The sequence below is a fragment of the Misgurnus anguillicaudatus genome, chromosome 8 (assembly GCF_027580225.2).
Source record: "Misgurnus anguillicaudatus chromosome 8, ASM2758022v2, whole genome shotgun sequence".
NCBI classification, from domain to species: domain Eukaryota; kingdom Metazoa; phylum Chordata; class Actinopteri; order Cypriniformes; family Cobitidae; genus Misgurnus; species Misgurnus anguillicaudatus.
In genome coordinates, this window is record NC_073344.2 from 29,399,321 (window position 1) to 29,420,417 (window position 21,097).

Consider the following 21,097-nt stretch of genomic DNA (forward strand, 5'->3'; position numbering starts at 1 on the left):
ATTATTTTATAAAGAAAGAATGCACTACATTGTTCAACATCAATAATTATAACAAACTGTTTACATTCTACAACCCCAAAACAGAAAAAGTTGGGACATAGTAGAAATTGTGAGTAAAAAAGGAATGGAATAATTTACAAATCTCATAAACTTATATTTTATTCACAGTAGAATATAGATAACATATCAAATGTTGAAAGTAAGATATTTTGAAATGTCATGCCAAATATTGGCTCATTTTGGATTTCATGAGAGCTACACATTCCAAAAAAAGTTGGGACAGGTAGCAATAAGAGGCCAGAAAAGTTAAGGAACAGCTGGAGGAGGACCAATGTTTAGGAATAGGAATGTTGTCCTATTCTTGTCTAATACAGACTTCTAGTTGCTCAACTGTCTTAGGTCTTCTTTGTCGCATCTTCCGCTTTATGATGCACCAAATCTTTTCTATGGGTGAAAGATCTGGACTGCAGGCTGGCCATTTCCGTACTCAGATCCTTCTTCTACGCAGTCTTGATGTTGTAATTGATGCAGTATGTGGTCTGGCATTGTCATGTTGGAAAATGCAAGGTCTTCCCTGAAAGAGACGACGTCTGAATGGGATCATATGTATCTAGAACTTGGATAAACCTTTCAGCATTGATGATGCCTTTCCAGATGTGTAAGCTGCCCATGCCACACGCACTCATGCAACCCCAAACCATCAGAGATGCAGGCTTCTGAACTGAGCGCTAATAACAACTTGGGTTGTCATTGTCCTCTTTAGTACGGATGAAATGGCCTCCCAGTTTTCCAAAAAGAACTTCAAATTTTGATTCGTTGGACCACAGAACAGTTTTCCACTTTGCCAAAGTCCATTTTAAATGAGCCTTGCCCAGGGAAAACACCTGTGCTTCTGGATCATATTTAGATATGGCTTCTTTTTTGACCTATAGAGTTTTAGCTGGCAACAGCGAATGACACGGTGGATTGTGTTCACTGACAATGTTTTCTGGAAGTATTCCTGAGCCCATGTTATGATTTCCATTACAGTAGCATTCCTGTATGTGATGCAGTGCTGTCTTAGGGCCCGAAGATCACGGGCATCCGGTATGGTTTTCCGGCCTTGACCTTTACGCACAGAGATTGTTCCAGATTCTCTGAATCTTTGGATGATATTATGCACTGTAGATGATGATAACTTCAATCTCTTTGCAATTTTTCTCTGAGAAACTCAGAAAACTATTTTTTGCTGCAGTATTGGGGGAATTGGTGATTCTCTGCCCATCTTGACCTCTGAGAGACATTGCCACTCTGAGAGGCTCTTTTTATACCCAATTATGTTGCCAATTGACCTAATAAGTTGCAAATTGGTCTATCAACTGTTCCTTATATGTACATTTAAATTTTCTGGCTTCTTATTGCTACCTGTCCCAACTTTTTTTGGAATGTGTAGCTCTCATGAAATCCAAAATGAGCCAATATTTGGCATGACATTTAAAAATATCTTACTTTCAACATTTGATATGTTATCTATATTCTACTGTGAATAAAATATAAGTTTATGAGATTTGTAAATTATTCCATTCCTTTTTTATTCACAATTTCTACTGTGTCCCAACTTTTTCTGTTTTGGGGTTGTACCTTTTATTATTCAAAAAATTAAAACAAAAAATTTTATCATATGACAAAGCGTCATCACGCCCAGAGAGACAAACTTGACTAAAATTTTTAAGCATAACACAAAAAAAACTGGTATATTTACAACCATTATGTTTGCATTCGAGCAAAGCAACAAAAAGCTACACATTTTTTAAATTATAATAGAGAATTTGAAACTTTTAAGGGTTATATGATCTCTTGCATTGAAAAAAACATTTTTATACTACATTTAGCAAAAAAGTGTCCCTAAAAGCTACAATATGGGTGGCATTTGTCAGCTTAACCCTCGTGTGGTGTTCATATTTCTGTTACTTAGACAATGTTTGTGGGTCTAGTGGACCCGCTGTATTATTCGTATCTTTAAACCAATGCAGTCATACAAATTTATGTAATATTGTTTACAGATGATTACTTTAGCCTTATTGCAAGTAATATAGACAGAATTTATGGTTAATGTTTGTCATTTACCACTGGTAGAGGACTATTTATAGATTAATGTGCTATTCGTTTTTGTGATAATATGAAATAAGAGAAGAAAATTCTACACTGAAAAAAATGGACTTAGTGGGTCTTTGAATTTAAATAAAATAAACATGTATATGCAACACAAAATATTTATATTCCTTGTGTAAACATAATTTAATTGATTAGGATTAAAATGTTTTGTTTGAATGTAAAATGAACACATTATTCTCACATTGATTAAAATTGATTGAATTGAATACTTAAAACAATAAAATTGGGTTTGGACACAAAACGGCACCTCCTGAGCAGCAGGGGCAGTATAGCTCATTGAGAAGGACATCGATTGCCATAAAAGAAGAATAAAGATCGTTTTTTTGGGCGCCAAAATGAAGACTACAGTAAGCACAGCAGTCACTGCCAGTCAGTCAGAAGATCTCTCTCAGACGGACACCACGTTATTAAAGTAAGTTATATTATTTATTTATGTTCGCTTCATACGTGATATATCTTCACTAGATAGACTATTTTTTTGTTTACAATATGTAGCCATTGCAATGACTTGTAGTAAATATTAGTTTGGAGGAGGTTGGTGGAGTAAGTCAGTCAAGCTCATAAAGAAAAACACAGCGTTTTAAAAACGTCAGCTGTTTAATGTTATTTCACGTTTGGTAGTTTTATTTGAGTTGAAAACTGTCAGCTTTGAGTTGACTTTTGAGGCACTTTTTACTCAGTTGTTCTATGGAAACCTGTCAGGACAAATAAAACGCTAACCAAAAGTTATTCTGTCCAGAGTAACGTTATCCATGTAAGTAATTTACCAGATAATATTAATTGACTACATTAATAATGACATTGCGTATGAAACAAACGGTCTGCTTAATCAGATGAACAGACCCGCGTCAGTTATTCATGACTTCGCTACGCCACGAGAAACACTTGTTTCTATTTTAAAAAGCTTTTTTAAATGTCTCGCGTGACGTCTGATATATTCACTGAAGTGAAGTGACCACACCTTAAAGCTGACGTTTTCAGAAGAGAACCTTGTTGTTTTAAGATCTCATTTTGTCCAAAATTGCGTCCTATGACAGATATAATACTTATTTCATTATTGCTCTGTGTATGTGTGGTCTTAATCATTTGAGGTTATGTGTTGATTTCACCTCTGAATACTTCCTCTTATAGGTCCATCATCCTTGCATGCGCTACACAGCATTGGTAAGTCATTTCTTTCACTTTTGTACTGCTGTTAGGAGCTAAATCTTATTTTTGTAACTAATATACAATTATTATTCTTTGACTCGCAGTACTCAAATATACAATGGTTGGTTAATCTGTTTTCAGATAAATGCTGAATTTGAAAGAATCACTACTGTCTTATGTTCCTGTGTCACCTGGACCTCCAATCCAAAAACCTGATGAAACTCTTCTATCAGAAAGGAGGACAGCTAGCAAAAAGGCTTCAAACAATTAATGATCAAATGACAGATGTAAGTAATATAGATTCATAGACATAAAATGTGTAAACCTTGTTGGAATACAGAACATTTAGTATGTTTTAGTTACAACATCTTTTGGCACACGGGTCATTAAAACACCTGGGAAGATTTAAAGGGGTAGTTCATCCAAAAATAAAAATTCTCATCACTTACTCCCTATCATGTTGTTACAAACCTTTATAAATGTCTTTGTTCTGATGAACACTAAGGAGGATATTTTGAGGAATGTTTGTAACCAAACCAATCATAAGCCCCATTCACTTCCATAGTGGGGAAAAATAATACTATTGAAGTGAATGGGGCTCATGAACAGTTTGGTTGCAAACATTTCTCAAAATAAATATCTTCCTTCATGTTAATCAGAACAAAGACATTTATACAGGTCTGTAACAACATGAGAGTGAGAAAATGAGAGAATTCACTTTTGCTGTGATTGTCAGGTATGGTAGCACACACTCGAAATGTGGCCTCTTTATTTAACTCATCCCAGTGTAGTGAACACACACACACACACACACACACACACACACACGTGGAGCAGTGGACAGTGCAGCTGCCTTGCTTTGTAACCCATATATTTGTAACCAATTGTAACATGCTGTGGCAATGCACATGGGTCTGTATACTTACATTTATATTTGTTTGCATTGTACTAATTTCCAATGACACTTTTATTGTAACAGTAACCTTTTTTCTGTTTCTTTAACTACATTTGTTTGTTTTGTACAGGGCATGGATGAAGTCAGCATCAGTGAGGTCATTTGAAGACACCAATGTTGGGATTTGTGCTCTCAAACAACCTGCTTCTTGTGATGAAGAAGAGGATCTTTGTATAGTCCTGGAAGGCATGAAGGTGTTGCAACATCGTGCCATGTTGTTTGAGCTGATGTATGCCTTAAACCTGAGCTATCCTGATCTCCGCTTTATTTTTGAGGAAATCCAAAAGATTTTAATGGAACTGCATTGAGAGTAACTTTAACAAACAGTTTCTTTCAGTGAAAGGATCAGAAAGACTGTGCTGCTCATTTTTGACTTTGTTTATCTGTTTTAAGTGTTTTCTCTTATTAATACATTAACCGTTTGCTGCTCATAGTTGATTTTGGAAATGGTTGTTGTATTTTGTTTTTGTTGAATCTATGATTAACAGTTTATACAAATGCTGTAGCTCTGACTTTCTTAAGGATTGATATTTTTCAGTTTGTAAATCCATTTAAAAAATAATAGTACTTATTGTTTTGCATGTCTCTTTGGAATGCAGTGTTTGTGTTTTAGCACTTCTAAATCTACTGTAATAGTAACTATTTTAAACATTTGGGTCAGTTTCATCCTAATATAACTAGGGCCTAGTCATGAATTAATCTACAACCTGTTTGGGAAATTGCCCCTTTATGTATGTACTGCATGTGCTGATTGTTGTAATAGTTATTGACTGAGTGATTTAAATGAATTGATGATCTGAAAGCAGTGGTTTGCCTCAATATCACTAAACATTTGTACAAAACTCTTCACTTTTTATGCCAATGCAAATGTATTTTGTATTTAAAAAGAAATAAATAACATTTGGATAATTATGGGTGATTATTCTGGTGCCAGAGACATAATGAAATTGCTTTAGAGTTACATAATCCCATAATATAAGCATTAAAAAAGCATGTTGGAATTACAGATGAAAATCTAGTCCCCTTACATAATTAAATTACTTAAACATTACAAAATAAATGTGTTATAGTAAAGAGAAATATCACTTTGAGTCAACATATTTGTATTAGACTACTTAAAATAATTAAAATGTTTTGGTCTGACACATAAAAATTATTTGAGGAAAATTATTTTGGTTTTAAACAATCGGATCATGTGGGACCGATGTACACATTAAAATTATGTAAATTGAAAGGATTTTTTTTTTCAGTGTATTCTCCTCCAGATGTTTATCTAAAATAAGTATTTTTATCACTTTTTCATCTCAAATAAGTTTTTCATCACTTTTATGTTTAATTCTTTGAACTTAGTTTGAAATTGTACACATTTGTGTCCGTCTACAAAGCACAGGCCCCATCTAAAAAGATGCGGTATCATAAGACATCATCCACACTGAACACATAACCTGTTCATGCCAGCCTACACAACACATAAGAAGCAGATTTTTACTGTGTAGCTGTGTTGCATATCCATTTCTTGCATTTTATATACGTATACTGTGTCTTCCTGTCCATCTTATGTCCACACACACTGCAGTACAATGTGTTGCTTTTGGCTACAACCTAAAATGATGAAAATGCTTAGATATGAAATTTTACTTTTCTCTATTTCTCACTCTCTCTCACTCTCTCACACACACACACACACACACACACACACACACACACACACACACACACACACACACACACACACACACACACACACACACACACACACACACACACACACACACACACACACACACACACACACACACACACACACACACACACACACACACACACACACACACACACACACACACACACACACACACACACACACACACACATTCTGTGTTTCCATGTTTTGTGGGGACATTCCATAGACGTAATTTTATACTGTACAAACTGTATAATCTATTCCCCTTACCTACCACATTCCCTAACCCCAACCATCACAGAAACCCTTCTGCTACTTCACATTTTCAAGAAACATCATTTTGTTTAACTTATAAGCTTGTTTCCTCATGGGGACATCAAAATGTCCCCACAAGGTCACAAAAACACTGGTATTCCTATGTTTGTGGGGACAATTGGTCCCCACAACGTGATAATTACCAGGTACACACACACACACACACACACACACACACACACACACACCATAGGTTTTGTGGTAAACTCATGGTTTTACAAATGGTAATCAATACACCAATTTACCATGATTACTACACTTTTACTACAATACAACCATGGTTATTTTTTGTAAGGGATATAATGGTAAAATGTAGAATGGTTCCTGTTAGACAGAAGGTAAAGTGTTTGGGACAGTGGGGGCAGATAAGTGTTCATGCTTGATATATAAAATGTTGTATCCTTGCGCTGTTACAGCAAGTGCAGAAGGACAAAACTCTGACATGCATCCATCACATATGTCCAGACATAAATACAAATACACTCATGCACTCACAGGAGTCCCAGATAAGAGAAAAACAGAGTAAAGTTACATAGCACATTCAATTTTCACTCTCTTATTACCCCCGGGTCCAGTGGACCCGAACACCACATATGTAATATAAATGTGTAGGGGGGGTGTACAGTGTACAGTAATTATAAAGTTGATTATTTTTATGTTTTTTATAGAAAATGAGCCAAGGCCAATGAATCTGAGGTTGAAACAACAATTAATTGCATAATTTTTCTTTTGGTAAACATTAAAAACGGGTCCCACAGACCCGAACACCACACAAGGGTTAAAAGGATCAGAATATCATAATAATCATAATGTTATATTATATCTAAAGGCTCTTTCTGAGGGTTGTGTTGATGTGACTTCTTTCATGTGTTTCACTCTAGGTAAAGGGATTCGTCTGATGAATGACAGTAGTTGGCAATGATACTCTCATTTATGTTCACAATAACAATAATTCAACTTAATTATTCTTGTATCTTGTAATTATTCTGTACAATATCAAAATAGCATTGTATTACTACAACATTAGTGTGCCATGATCGCACTTTATTTGCAAGATCAGAACTGTAAGGCACGCCATATGCAAACACATCTAAACAAGAGCCATGAGACTCAAAACTTTGACTGGGTGGACCTGCTGAGATGCTTTGTTGCTTAGCAACAGTAAACATCAAGGTCAAGCTGGTGATCCATACCCTATTAATTACCAGGAAGAATCTTAAATTACATTATTTTTATTAAAAAAATTAACTGATTAATAAACATCGGTGTCTTTCTTCATGTTGTTTGTTGTTGTTCATAATGTTCTTTTAAAAAGGCATTGTTCAACAAATAAAGCCCATTAACTTTGCACGTGGCCTCTTACTGTTTATTTAGCTTTAACATTCGCAAACATGCGATTTGACAAGTCAATGTTGACACGTTAAACAGCTTAACTTACTTAATGTGCATTTCACCAGACTTTAAAGATGTGAAATAAAACTTTGGTGTCCCCATATGTGAAGTTTTAGCTAAAAATACCATATAGATATAGATTGGGTGTATCCTTTTAAATGAGCTGATCTCTGCACTAAATGGCAGTGCCGTGGTTGGATAGTGCAGATTAAGGGGCAGTATTATTATAATAAGATCCCCTTCTGATATCACAAGGGGAGCCAAATTTCAATGACCTATTTTTTCACATGCTTGCAGAGATGGTTCATCAAAACTAAGTTACTGGGTTGACCTTTTTCACATTTTCCCAATTATAGCACTTAAAGATGGAAAAAGTCAGATTTTTATAACATGTCCTCTTTAAATTACACTTATTTATAGTCAAACGTCACATCCTTTATTTACTGTTAAACCGGCTTGAGTCATACAAATTTAAACTGGGGCTTTCAATAGACAACAGGTAGGTCTTGTTTTTTCCTTGTTTAAATACTGACAGTAAGATGTCTTAAGCTCATTCACAGATGCGTCACATGGAACGCTTGGGTGATTTTTAAGGATTCAAATGCTGATAAGTTCATATTTTAATTGATTGACTTTTCCATTTCTGTTTAAATCAGTTTAAATTTCTTGTGGTGATGATCTGAACACAAGGACTGTGTTGACATGCCGTGTGTGAAGTTTTTCAGTAAACTGACAGGGTCGTCTCGGGGATTTAAAGTGCCAAATCATGAAACTGAAGCGCTGTGACCTGTAAATCTCCAGCGCTCAAACGAATAAAGGTAAGTTAAGCTGTTTAACATGTCAACATTGACTTGTCAAATCGCATGCTTGCAAATGTTAAAGCTAAATAAACAGTAAGAGGCCACGTGCAAAGTTAATGGGCTTTATTTGTTGAACAATGCCTTTTTAAAAGACCATTATGAACAACACAAAACAACATGAAGAAAGACACCGATGTTTATTAATTAGTTTTTTTTTTTTATAATTATTAATTAAAGTAAATAAAGATACTTCCTGGTAATTAATAGCGTATGGATCACCAGCTTGACCTTGATGTTTACTGTTGCTAAGCGATGAAGCATCTCAGCGGGTCCACCCATCTCATGACTCTTGTTTAGTTGTGTGTGCATATGGCTTACCTTGCAAATCTTGCAAATAAAGTGCGATCATGGCACACTAATGTTGTAGTAATACAATGCTATTTGCTATTTTTTTATACCAAGGGTTTGTTGAATGCTTTAGTCTTAAAAATAGGCACCAGAGCAATGTTTGTGGTTGTGTTTGACCCCCTTTTGCCTTCATAACTGCCTTAATTCTACGTGGCATTGATTCAACAAGGTGCTGAAAGCATTCTTTAGAAATGTTGGCCTATATTGATAGGATAGCATCTTGCAGTTGATAGAGATTTGTGGGATGCACATCCAGGGCACGAAGCTCCCGTTCCACCACATCCCAAAGATGCTCTATTGGGTTGAGATCTGGTGACTGTGGGGGCCATTTTAGTACAGTGAACTCATTGTCATGTTCAAGAAACCAATTTGAAATAATTCGAGCTTTGTGACATGGTGCATTATGCTGGACGTATCCATTAGAAGATGGTTACATGGTGGTCATAAAGGGATGGACATGGTCAGAAACAATGCTCGGGTAGGCCGTGGCATTTAAACGATGCCCAATTGGCACTATGGGGCCTAAGGTGTGCCAAGAAAACCATTACACCACCACCACCAGCCTGGTAACAAGGCATGATGGATCCATGTTCTCATTCTGTTTATGCCAAATTTTGACTCTACCGTCTGAATGTCTCAACAGAAACCGAGACTCATCAGACCAGGCAGGATTTTTCCGGTCTTTCACTGTCTAGTTTTGGCGGGCTCGTGCGAATTGTGGCCTCTTTTTCCTGTTTGTGGTGGAGTTGGGTGGTGCCCGGTGGGGTCTTCTGCTGTTGTGGCCCGTCCGCCTCGGGGTTGTGCGTGTTGTGGCTTCGCAGGTGCTTTGCTGAGTGCCTCGGTTGTAACGAGTGGTTATTTTAGTCAAAGTTGCTCTTCTATCAGTTTCAATCAGTCGGCTCATTCTCCTCTGACCTCTAGAATCAACAAGGCGTTTTCGCCCACAGGACTGCCGCATACTGGATGTATTTTTCTTTTCACACCATTCTTTGTAAACCCTAGAAATGGTTGTGCGTGAAAATTCAGATTGTGAAATACTCAGACCGGCCCGTCTGGCACCAACAACCATGCCACACTCAAAATTGCTTAAATCATCTTTCTTTCCCATTCTGAAATTCAGTTTGGAGTTCAGGAGATTGTCTTGACCAGGACCACACCCCTAAATGCATTGAAGCAACTGCCATGTGATTGCATAAATGAGAAATTGAACAGGTGTTCCTAATAATCCTTTAGGTGAGTGTATGTTCATTGACAATAAGTACATTTGAAAACATGAGTAAATTCTCTCTCTGGGTGTGATGAAGCTTTGTCCAGTCATATAATTTTGTTTTTATTTTTTGACAGCAGACTGGTTCTCTCGATTGAGAGTGGAGCTGCTTTATAAGGTAGTTATGTACAAATGTATGTAGAATGTAAACTTTTTTGTTATTTATGATGCTGAACAAAGTATGTAGTGCATTCTTTTTTATAAAATTGTGTTTTATCACATACAGCTTGTATGTATTAATGTATGCGCAAACTGCATATGTTAAAGAAAAAAAACACAGTTTTTCAATATTTTACTATGTTCTTACCACAACTTAGACAAATTAATACATAGCCTACCTATCTTTTTTCAATGCGTGCATTAAAATTATCAATGTGTGAGTTGACCAATCCTCCATTAGTGTAGAGACCTCACCTTGAACACACAATGTCTGTTTGCATGTCACTTTGTATTATGGGCTTGTTCTGTTCATTGAGGCAGACGCTAATAAAAAAGAAATTCCCCCCTCATCATCATGGACTTCCAGGAAAAATCCAGCACCTGATGCATTTGTCTGATCTGCAAATATCTTGTGACTGATGTTGCGATCAAAAACAGCTATGTGATGAATGCGAGTCCACAAGAGACATTAGGCAGAAAGAAAGAGTTAATTTTTCTCTTTTGAAACATTCACGGTTGCTTGATTGCATGTATGAACCTGTTTGCTGCAGAACATGTTGGTCCTACCTGTAAACAGTCACGTGCGTCCCCTGTTGCTTTGACTGAAAACATGCTCATACGTCAGGTGAGATCATGAAACCGTAGCTCATGTTTGTTGTTAAACATCAGGCTCTTTTAAACCAATTCTTTTCTTCACAAGAAGAAAATAATTTAAAAATGGAAAGTTGAGCCCTGATATGATAGGTCTTTCTGTGTGTACTTGACATGTTCTCACGGTGTCAGCATGGGTTTATTCTGGGTACACAGTGTATGGTTTCCTTTCACAGGCCAAAAAATATACACACGCTCATCTATACACACATTGAGGGAAGGGAAATTCGACATCTCCAGTGCACCTAACCTTCATTTTTAACCTGGCGATTAACTCGTTCTCGCCATGAATACAGCCCCATAGTTCACCACAAAATTACAATTTTGTCATCATTTACTTACCCTCATGTTGTTCGAAACCTATTTATTTGTTTTGCTGAACAGAAAGATATTTGTAATTTAGGGCTGGGGCGTATAATCGCAGTTCATACCAACAATATCCCTGTCTGAAATTGATTCTGATGATATTGATGAAATATTATCACTTCTTACGCACTATAGACATTGGGTAATGTAGGAAATTACTTTCTATGTTTATTTAAAACATAGAAAAAGTACCCAGATCATGGGTGCATGTGCGCCACATCAACATTTAGCTTTGGTGTGTGGAGTATGGTCAAAACAAATGTTTTGTAGAGATTTGTACCAGCTATTATAGCAACCACTAACTGCACAAATTATGCCGGTCTTTCTTAATTCCATAATAAATATGAACTAGCCAGTCAAAATGGCACACTCGTGTTACTCGCAATACGACTACCATTAGATTTAGTGGCTCACCGGAAGTCTTACACAAAAAGAGCTCAAAGGCCCTGTCCCAAATGGCACACTTCGGACTTGTGGACTTCCTCAGAGCCAAAACTTTGTTGACATCATGTAGTGCAGACTTTAGGGACCTTTGATGCAAGTCCACGAGGTTGAACCGGAGTCATATTTTGGGAGAGACTCAAGCGTCACACTGGAAATAGGAAGAGAAGTTGCCCATCACTGTGAACTCCTCCTATCTGTCTGATTGGTCTTTCGCAAGGACTTCTGGGTTGGTAAAGTGTGCGCAGCCTGCAGCACTGCGAGCTTCGCCAAAGATCGCATCAAGGGTGCACTGATGAGCACACTTTGGAGCATAAAATTGACAGATGGGACACCCTACGGACTCGTATACTAAGCAACATGCGCAATTTAAGCCCACGAGACCAAAAGTCCACATAAAGTGCGCCATTTGGAACAGAACCAAAGATGGTGGCGCCCTCATTCACATCAAAAATATGTCCTGTCCCAAATGGTACACTCCGGACTTGTGGACTTCTAAAAGTCCACACTTTGATGACATCATGTAGTGCAGTCTTTAGGGACCCTTGATGCAAGTCCACGAGGGTGAACCAGAGTCATATTTTGGGACAGACTCGAGCGTCATGCCGGAAATAGGAAGAGAAGTTGCCCATCATTGTGAACTCCTCCCATCTGTCATCTGATTGGTCTTTCGCAAGGACTTCCGGGTTGGTAAAGTGTGCGGAGCCTGCAGCACTGCAGGCTTCGCCAAAGATCGCATCAAGGGTGCACTGATGAGCACACTTTGGAGCATAAAATTGACAGATGGTACACCCTACGGACTCGTAGACTAAGCAACATGCGCAATTTAAGCCCACGAGACCAAAAGTCCACATGAAGTGCGCCATTTGGAACAGAACCAAAGATGGTGGCGCCCACATTCACATCAAAAATATGTCCTGTCCCAAATGGTACACTCCGGACTTGTGGACTTCTAAAAGTTCACACTTTGATGACATCATGTAGTGCAGACTTTAGGGACCCTTGATGCAAGTCCACGAGGGTGAACCAGAGTCATATTTTGGGACAGACTCGAGCGTCATGCTGGAAATAGGAAGAGAAGTTGCCCATCACTGTGAACTCCTCCCATCTGTCATCTGATTGGTCTTTCGCAAGGACTTCCGGGTTGGTAAAGTGTGCGGAGCCTGCAGCACTGCAGGCTTTGCCAAAGATCGCATCAAGGGTGCACTGATGAGCACACTTTGGAGCATAAAATTGACAGATGGGACACCCTACGGACTCGTATACTAAGCAACATGCGCAATTTAAGCCCACGAGACCAAAAGTCCACATAAAGTGCGCCATTTGGAACAGAACCAAAGATGGTGGCGCCCTCATTCACATCAAAAATATGTCCTGTCCCAAATGGTACACTCCGGACTTGTGGACTTCTAAAAGTCCACACTTTGAAGACATCATGTAGTGCAGTCTTTAGGGACCCTTGATGCAAGTCCACGAGGGTGAACCAGAGTCATATTTTGGGACAGACTCGAGCGTCATGCCGGAAATAGGAAGAGAAGTTGCCCATCATTGTGAACTCCTCCCATCTGTCATCTGATTGGTCTTTCGCAAGGACTTCCGGGTTGGTAAAGTGTGCGGAGCCTGCAGCACTGCAGGCTTCGCCAAAGATCGCATCAAGGGTGCACTGATGAGCACACTTTGGAGCTTAAAATTGACAGATGGGACACCCTACGGACTCGTAGACTAAGCAACATGCGCAATTTAAGCCCACGAGACCAAAAGTCCACATGAAGTGCGCCATTTGGAACAGAACCAAAGATGGTGGCGCCCACATTCACATCAAATATATGTCCTGTCCCAAATGGTACACTCCAGACTTGTGGACTTCTAAAAGTCCACACTTTGATGACATCGTGTAGTGCAGACTTTAGGGACCCTTGATGCAAGTCCACGAGGGTGAACCAGAGTCATATTTTGGGACAGACTCGAGCATCACACTGGAAATAGGAAGAGAAGTTGCCCATCATTGTGAGTTCCTCCCATATGTTGCCTGATTGCTCTTTTGCAAGGACTTCTGGGTTGGTAAAGTGTGTGAAGCCTGCAGCAGTGTGGGCTTCGACAAAGATCGCATCAAAGGTGCAAAGGGGAGCTGATGAGCACACTTCGGAGTGTAAAAATGACAAATGGAAAACCCTACAAACTTGTAGTCTAAGCATGCATGTGCAATTTAAGACCACGAGACCAAAAGTCCACATGAAGTGCGCCATTTGGAACAGAACCAAAGATGGTGGCGCCCACATTCACATCAAAAATATGCCCTGTCCCAAATGGTACACTCCATACTTGTGGACTTCCTCAGAATCCACACTTTGTTGACATCATGTAGTGCAGACCTAATGGACCCTTGATGCAAGTCCACGAAGTCATGTTTTGGGACAGACTCAAGCATCATGCCGGAAATAGGAAGAGAAGTTGCCCATCATTGTGAACTCCTCCCATCTGTCGTCATCATTGTGAACTCCTCCCATCTGTCGTCTTCATTGTGAACTCCTCCCATCTGTCGTTATCATTGTGAACTCCTCCCATCTGTCGTCTGATTGGTCTTTCTGGGTTGGTAAAGTGCGTGAGCCTGCAGCAGTGCGGGCTTCGCCGAAGAGTGAAGGGTTCACAGGGGACGCTGATGAGCACACTTCGGAACATAAAATTGACAGATGGGACACCCTACGGACTCGTCGACTAAGTGTGCAGACGCAATTTAAGCCCACAAGACCAAATGTCCACATGAAGTGCGCCATTTGGAACAGAACCAAAGATGGTGGCGCCCACATTCACATCAAATATATGTCCTGTCCCAAATGGTACACTCCAGACTTGTGGACTTCTAAAAGTCCACACTTTGATGACATCGTGTAGTGCAGACCTAAGGGACCCTTGATGCAAGTCCACGAGGGTGAACCAGAGTCATATTTTGGGACAGACTCGAGCGTCATGCCGGAAATAGGAAGAGAAGTTGCCCATCACTGTGAACTCCTCCCATCTGTCGTCATCATTGTGAACTCCTCCCATCTGTCGTCTTCATTGTGAACTCCTCCCATCTGTCATCATCATTGTAAACTCCTCCCATCTGTCGTCTGATTGATCTTTCTGGGTTGGTAAAGTGCGTGAGCCTGCAGCAGTGCGGGATTCACCGAAGAGTGAAGGGTTCCCAGAGGACGCTGATGAGCACACTTCGAAACATAAAAATGACAGATGGGACACCCTACTGACTCGTCGACTAAGCATGCAGACGTAATTTAAGCCCACGAGACCAAATGTCCACATGAAGTGCATCATTTGGGACAGGGCCATAAGGTGGATAATAAAGATAGTAAAGTGGGACTGCTGATATGCGTGTTTGGCGTGCTGTCCTGGGGTGAGGGTTCCAACCTCTGGAAATACCCCCGAGTTCAGTACGTTCATCCCTTGACTAGGGAAGGAGCCCCGGGCCTGGGGTGTCCCTGACCTGGGTTATCCCGGTGCTGAGCTGAATGTACGTAGTGATGTGAAGGGGTGGAGGTGGGTTTGCGATAATTCTGGAGAATGAGGGTAAGGAGTCTTGATTATTTATAGAGCTGGTGCTGAGTTTTTATGTTGATTTGTGAACTAGAGCCAGCCGTGTTCATTGACTGATCGGCTCCTCCCAAACTTTGTTTATAAAACATCATTTTGGTTACAGACATTGCTCCAAATATATTTCTTTGTGTTCATTAGAACAAGGAAATGAATACAGGTTTGTAACATGAGGGTGAGTACACTTTTTTAATTTTTTTTTTTTTTGGTTGAACTGTCCCTTTAAGAATAATGTTTATCTATTCCAGGTTTTCCAATCAAATATTAATGCTATACCATTCAATATCATTTTAAAGAAGTTTGTTTCCATCTTTTTGGAAAGGACTTTTTCTGTGCTGAAGTGTCTGTGACTCTGTGTACAAATCATTGATGGACTTGGGTAATGAGTGTTTGGCTCAGAGCCTCCAAGTCATAACAAAGGTGTTCTCCTGGGTTCAGGTCTGGACTTTATGCAGATCAGTCACGTTTTTCCACACTAGTCTGAATAAATCATTTCTTTTAAAACCTTGGTTTGTACGTAGTCTCATTGTCATAAAAAAAAGGTGCTCTGCCCAAACTGGTGCTATAAAATTAAAGGCACACAATTCTCTTCGAGGACGGAAACTATATTGTAATTCAGGACTGTCAATCAGTGGCAGTGGGTGGGGCTTTATCAGTGTGATGTCACTTTAACAAGAGAATAAAAAAGCGTGTCTTATGAGACTTTGTTTAATGGGGATAAAATAGAGAAGTGGTGGATTTTTATCATTGTAGGGTTGTTGTGTTCACACACTGCCACACATTTATGTCCAAACAGCAAAGTGGATTTTGCATAAAAGGTGCCCTTTAAGATTTGTACTTACTGAAATGACTTAAGTAGTCAAGCCTCAAGTGGGTGTCCCAATACACTGGTCCATATAGGAAATTGCTACATTACACAAACATAAAAATAGTTTTTTAATTAAACTGCAAGTTTAGGTGACACATTTCATAAATATGTTGTGGTGATGGAGCAGCAACATGTTTTGAAAAAAATGTGTTATCTTATCTTAACTCTTAACATCCGTTACTGGGTTGGAGTGGTTTCCTTGCGCACAACCCACGTTTTACATTATGTCACATAACTCACATCTACATCTTGTCAAACAGGCCTGGATTATAGTGCCCCAGGGTGACCATGTACTTTAAATCTCTAGTAGTCATTGAAATAAATTGCTCCAGACTAACTTGTTTTACTAAGGGCACTGTAGCCGCTGACTGAAAATTTTAGGAGCGCAAGCAGAAAATATTAGGAGCACAAACTAAATCATCCTGCAATGCAGTTATTCACATTTCTCCCTAAAATAAAGTATTAGTGACCAATACTTTTATAATAAATAAGACTTAACTCTCTATGCATTTGTTGCACATGTCATTGTTATGCACAGTTGATCAAACTTTAAGAAGTTATGAACCAAAAAATCATACAAATCCCTTGACTAATTCTAGCCATAAGATACCCAAAAAGATTAAATTTACAACAAAAACTACAATATTAGCAAAATATATAGATGTCTTTAAATTTAGCCATATAGACCGCTTCATCAGGCGCACATGCTATATATTTTGCTAATATTGTAGTTTTTGTTGTAAATTGAGTCTTTTATACAATAAGTTATATCAAGTGTTTTCCAGTTAGCATATTGTAATGAGATCTCTTCCCCTCTTCTCTCCATTTATTTTACCTGGGCCCCTGATGTCTAAAACCTTTATCTTCGTTTTTTAGGTTTTTGGTGTTCGTTCAAGTTCTCTCTATTGCTCATCTCCGCAATATAATAACCTCACACCTTCTTGCAGTTCTGAGTGATGTTTTAAGATGTGTTCGACTTCACACGGGCTAATCTAATCAATCTGTAGATTACAGTAAAGGGGATATTTCACAAAACTTTTTTAAAGATGTAAAATAAATATTGTGTTTCCCATGTATGTAATGCTTTAGCTCAAAATACCCCACAGTCGCTCGCATCACTGGTGTGCACAGAAATGTGTCATTTTTGGGTGTGTCCTTTTAAATGCAAATGAGCTGATGAAATGAAAACACTAATCGCAATACTGGTGGTTTGTTGAAATTGAAAATCAATTGTGCTTTCAATTTTTTTTCTCTCTCTGCACTAAATGGCAGTGCCGTTATTGGATAGTGCAGATTTAGGGGGCGGTATTATTATAATAAGATCCCCTTCTGACATCACAAGGGGAGCCAAATTTCAATGACATTACATGCTTGCAGAGAATGGTTTACCAAAACTAAGTTACTGGGTTGATCTTTTTCACCTTTTCTAGGTTGATAGAAAAACTGGGGAAACAATTATTGCGCACAAACATGGAAAAGAACAGATTTTCGTGATATGTCACCTTTAACTGAGCGCATGGTAACAAACGATTGACACGTCGTGAAAATTAGTGGTAAAAACCCAGTTGTGCATTTTGTTTTTGTCACGGGTGCCTCATGCCACCGCCCACCCGCAATTTAATGCTGCCCTTGGCAGCCATGCCTAAATCCGCAACTGCACACTGGTGGGCGCACAATCTACTAGTCTTTAAACATGAATAACAACTAAGAAATTCCAAATTTGCAGGACGCTCATGCGCGAGTACTTGTAAAAAATGCAAACTGTCTGGACCCCCTGGTGCAATCCTATTGGCTGGTGTCCAAGGGGAATCACAGATCCCGTCTATGGATATCCTGCCCTGATGTTAAAGGAAATCAGATATGTGAAGCAAAACTTGTCCTGGGACAGCTGTTGTGGCTGACAATAAAATGCATTCTTATGAAAGAGTGGTTATTTTTATTTTTAGACAGTATTTGTTTGTGTATTTGGTGTGGTAAATATTGGGCACAAGTTATCCTTTAATTTTCTTGTGTATTTAAATAGTCACAAAGCTGTTTATATATATATATATATATATATATATATATATATATATATATATATATATATATATATATATATATATATATATATATATATATTACAGTGTAGTAATAGGTAGAAATTATAAAGATTCCTCTGGAAGGATTAGGTATCCTTGTATTCTCTATAGTGATTTTTACCTTGTGAGGATATTTTTAGTCGGCTTTAAATCAAACTAAATGATTTTGCATACACAGAGTTTACAATATAAAAGTAATTACGTCTGTCTGCTTGACTGCCCATCAAACGTGTGTGTGCGCGCGTGCGCGAGAGTTGGAAAGGATCCACCTCCTTCAACCTTCACCACATGAAGTCTGTTTTTCTTCTTGAGTTTACTCTGCAAACCGACTTGATAAACAGTAGAAATGACTTTTGCGCCTCTCCGGCAGATCTATAGCGACGGGAGAGAAAGATAGCACCTTGTTTTTCGACATGTTTATATTGTCGCTGTGTTCCGTGGAAGCGCTCTGTGAGGTACGACAGTTACGCACACACGCACGCGCTAACGGTGCTTTATTGGTATTTTAAAGATCGTGTTGTCTTTGTTGTTTTATGTTTCTATTGACAGCTGTGTGTAACACTGTGGTTGTGTGATTTGTGTGCTTATTGTGGTGTTTGTGCGGATGTGGCCAACATGGTTTAGATAAGAGGACGTTAGCAAGAGGCGCTAACAGGATAAATAACCGTTACTGTAGCTGTGGGCTCGTGCAATCACTTTGCGTTTATTAATAAACCCGTGCAAATAACGTTAGTTGACTAACGGTCACTACATACGAGTGTGTGTGTGTTTATGTGGTAAAGGTAACTTACATTAGTAAAAACGTTTTGGAAACAACAAACAATACATGAAAAAATGTACAATTTCTACTATGACATCTATGGTAGGGTAAGTTACTGTTTTCCTTTCTACATGCGCCTTGATGATAAAAGTACCTTGTACCATATAGTTTCAGTACTGTGTGGTGTTTTTGAAAGCCCTTCTCAGTGGTATGAAGATGGCTTATGAATCTTATAAAGGATTGAAGTTATTTAAATCTGAATTTTAGAAGGGAAACTGTCAAATTAGGTTTTTGTTTTAGTGACTTTACTGATCAGGAATATTTTGGGAAAATGCTGAATTTGCCATTGAAAGCAAAGTTGCAGGCCTATTTATTTCTGCGAACTCTGTATAAATGATATTAGGGGTGCACCGATTACTTGGAATGACATCTACCCATACTGATAGTTTAGCTTTTTTGCTAGGATATAATCAGCCTTGATCATAGTTTTTAAACAATTGGACATAGTAGGAAAAAACATACTGATCATAGACCAATACATTGGGCAATACCATTCATGCATAGATATATTTGTAGCAACAGCAAAACAATACAGGGGGCAAAAGTTATCTAATTTTTTTATGCCAAAAACACTAGGATAGAAGATCATGTTTCAGATAATTTAGTAAATTTCTTATTGTAAATCTATACAAAAGTATGTAATATTACTAATATGTCTTGCTAAGGACATTTGGACATTTGACTGTCATACAGGAAACCTAAGTTTACTTAAAGGGGTCATGGCATGAAAATCTGACTTTTTCCATGTTTAGGTGCTATGATTGGGTCCCCAGTGCTTCTATCAACCTAGAAAATGTGAAAAATATCAACCCAGTAACTTAGTTTTGGTAAACCATTCTCTACAAGCACTATGATGTCATAAGGAGCTCTTATTATAATAATACCACCCCTTAATCACATTTTTGCACACACCTACAAAGTGGCAATTTTAACATGCTGTAATAAATTATTTATATGGTATTTTGAGCTAAAACTTCACATATGTGCTCTGAGGGACACTAAAGATTTATTTGACATCTTAAAAAAGTCTTGTGCCATGGTCCCTTTAAATATTTTGGATGTCAATTTTTATTGAATCTTGACAAACTATATATCGTTAGAAAGCCTCTAAGCCTCTGGAAAACATATTTCGGCAGTGTTTTATAAAATAAATTATGTAGTTAGAGTAAGGTATTCATTTATGAAAAGTGTGTGCCTAAAAAAGAATTGATAATCCTGCTAAATGCCAAAATATTGTTGCCGTTTTGGGAAAAAATGCACAGTGAGAGTCAGTTTTTAAAAGGTCACGGGCCAAGAGGTGTGCCCAATTAGTTTTTACATATTTATTTTCTAAACCTTAAAAATCATGACAGACTTTGTATCATTGAAAAGCTGTAAGAAGGTAGTTTTCATTTTTCATATTTTTAGCAGTAATAATAATGCAGTGACAGTCAGTAAAAACACTAAAAAAGTGACACACACCTATTTGGTGACATAACTTTTGTGATAATCATGAAAAACGCTGGCGCTAGCTGGCAACTTTTTAAAAAAAGCTGGTGGTGAAAGAGTTAAAGGTTTTCTTTAAAACAAAATTAAAGTTATATTAATTTGAAGGTGCACATTAAAGGAATATTCCATTTTCTTAAAAGAGAAATCCAGATAATTTACTCACCACCATGTCATCCAAAATGTTGATGTATTTCTTTGTTCAGTCGAGAAGAAATTATGTTTTTTGAGGAAAACATTGAAGGATTTTTCTCATTTTGATGGACTTTAATAAAGCCCAACATTTAATACTTAACTCAACACTTAACAGTTTTTTTCAACGGAGTTTTAAAGGACTATAAATGATCCCAAACGAGGCATAAGGGTCTTATCTAGCGATTGTCATTTTTGACGAGAAAAATAAAAAATGTCCACTTTGAACCACAGCTTCTCGTCTGGATCCGGTCGTGATGCGCCAGCGTGACCCCACGCAATACTTCATGACGTCAAGAGGTCACAGAAGACGAACGCGAAT

At 38.2% G+C, this 21,097-nt stretch overlaps 1 protein-coding gene and 1 long non-coding RNA gene across 5 annotated transcripts in view; both read left to right on the forward strand.

The window, feature by feature from the left end:
- Window positions 1–2,170: 2,170 nt before the first annotated feature.
- Window positions 2,171–5,015, forward strand: LOC129446980 (uncharacterized). The gene is made up of 4 exons (XR_012370802.1): window positions 2,171–2,566; window positions 3,286–3,318; window positions 3,445–3,590; window positions 4,329–5,015. It is a non-coding gene; the product is annotated as an uncharacterized lncRNA (long non-coding RNA).
- A 3,213-nt stretch (window positions 5,016–8,228) lies between these two features.
- Window positions 8,229–21,097, forward strand: part of st3gal3a (ST3 beta-galactoside alpha-2,3-sialyltransferase 3a) — a 60,391-nt gene continuing 47,522 nt past the window's right edge. The window contains exon 1 of one of the 4 annotated variants that reach the window (XM_055213112.2): window positions 8,229–8,467. The gene's annotated coding sequence lies outside the window, so the exon portion shown is untranslated. Of the gene's footprint in view, window positions 8,468–18,506; window positions 18,734–18,832; window positions 19,146–21,097 lie in introns of those variants that run through there. The other 3 variants (XM_055213111.2, XM_055213114.2, XM_055213113.2) reach the window with 3 other exon arrangements.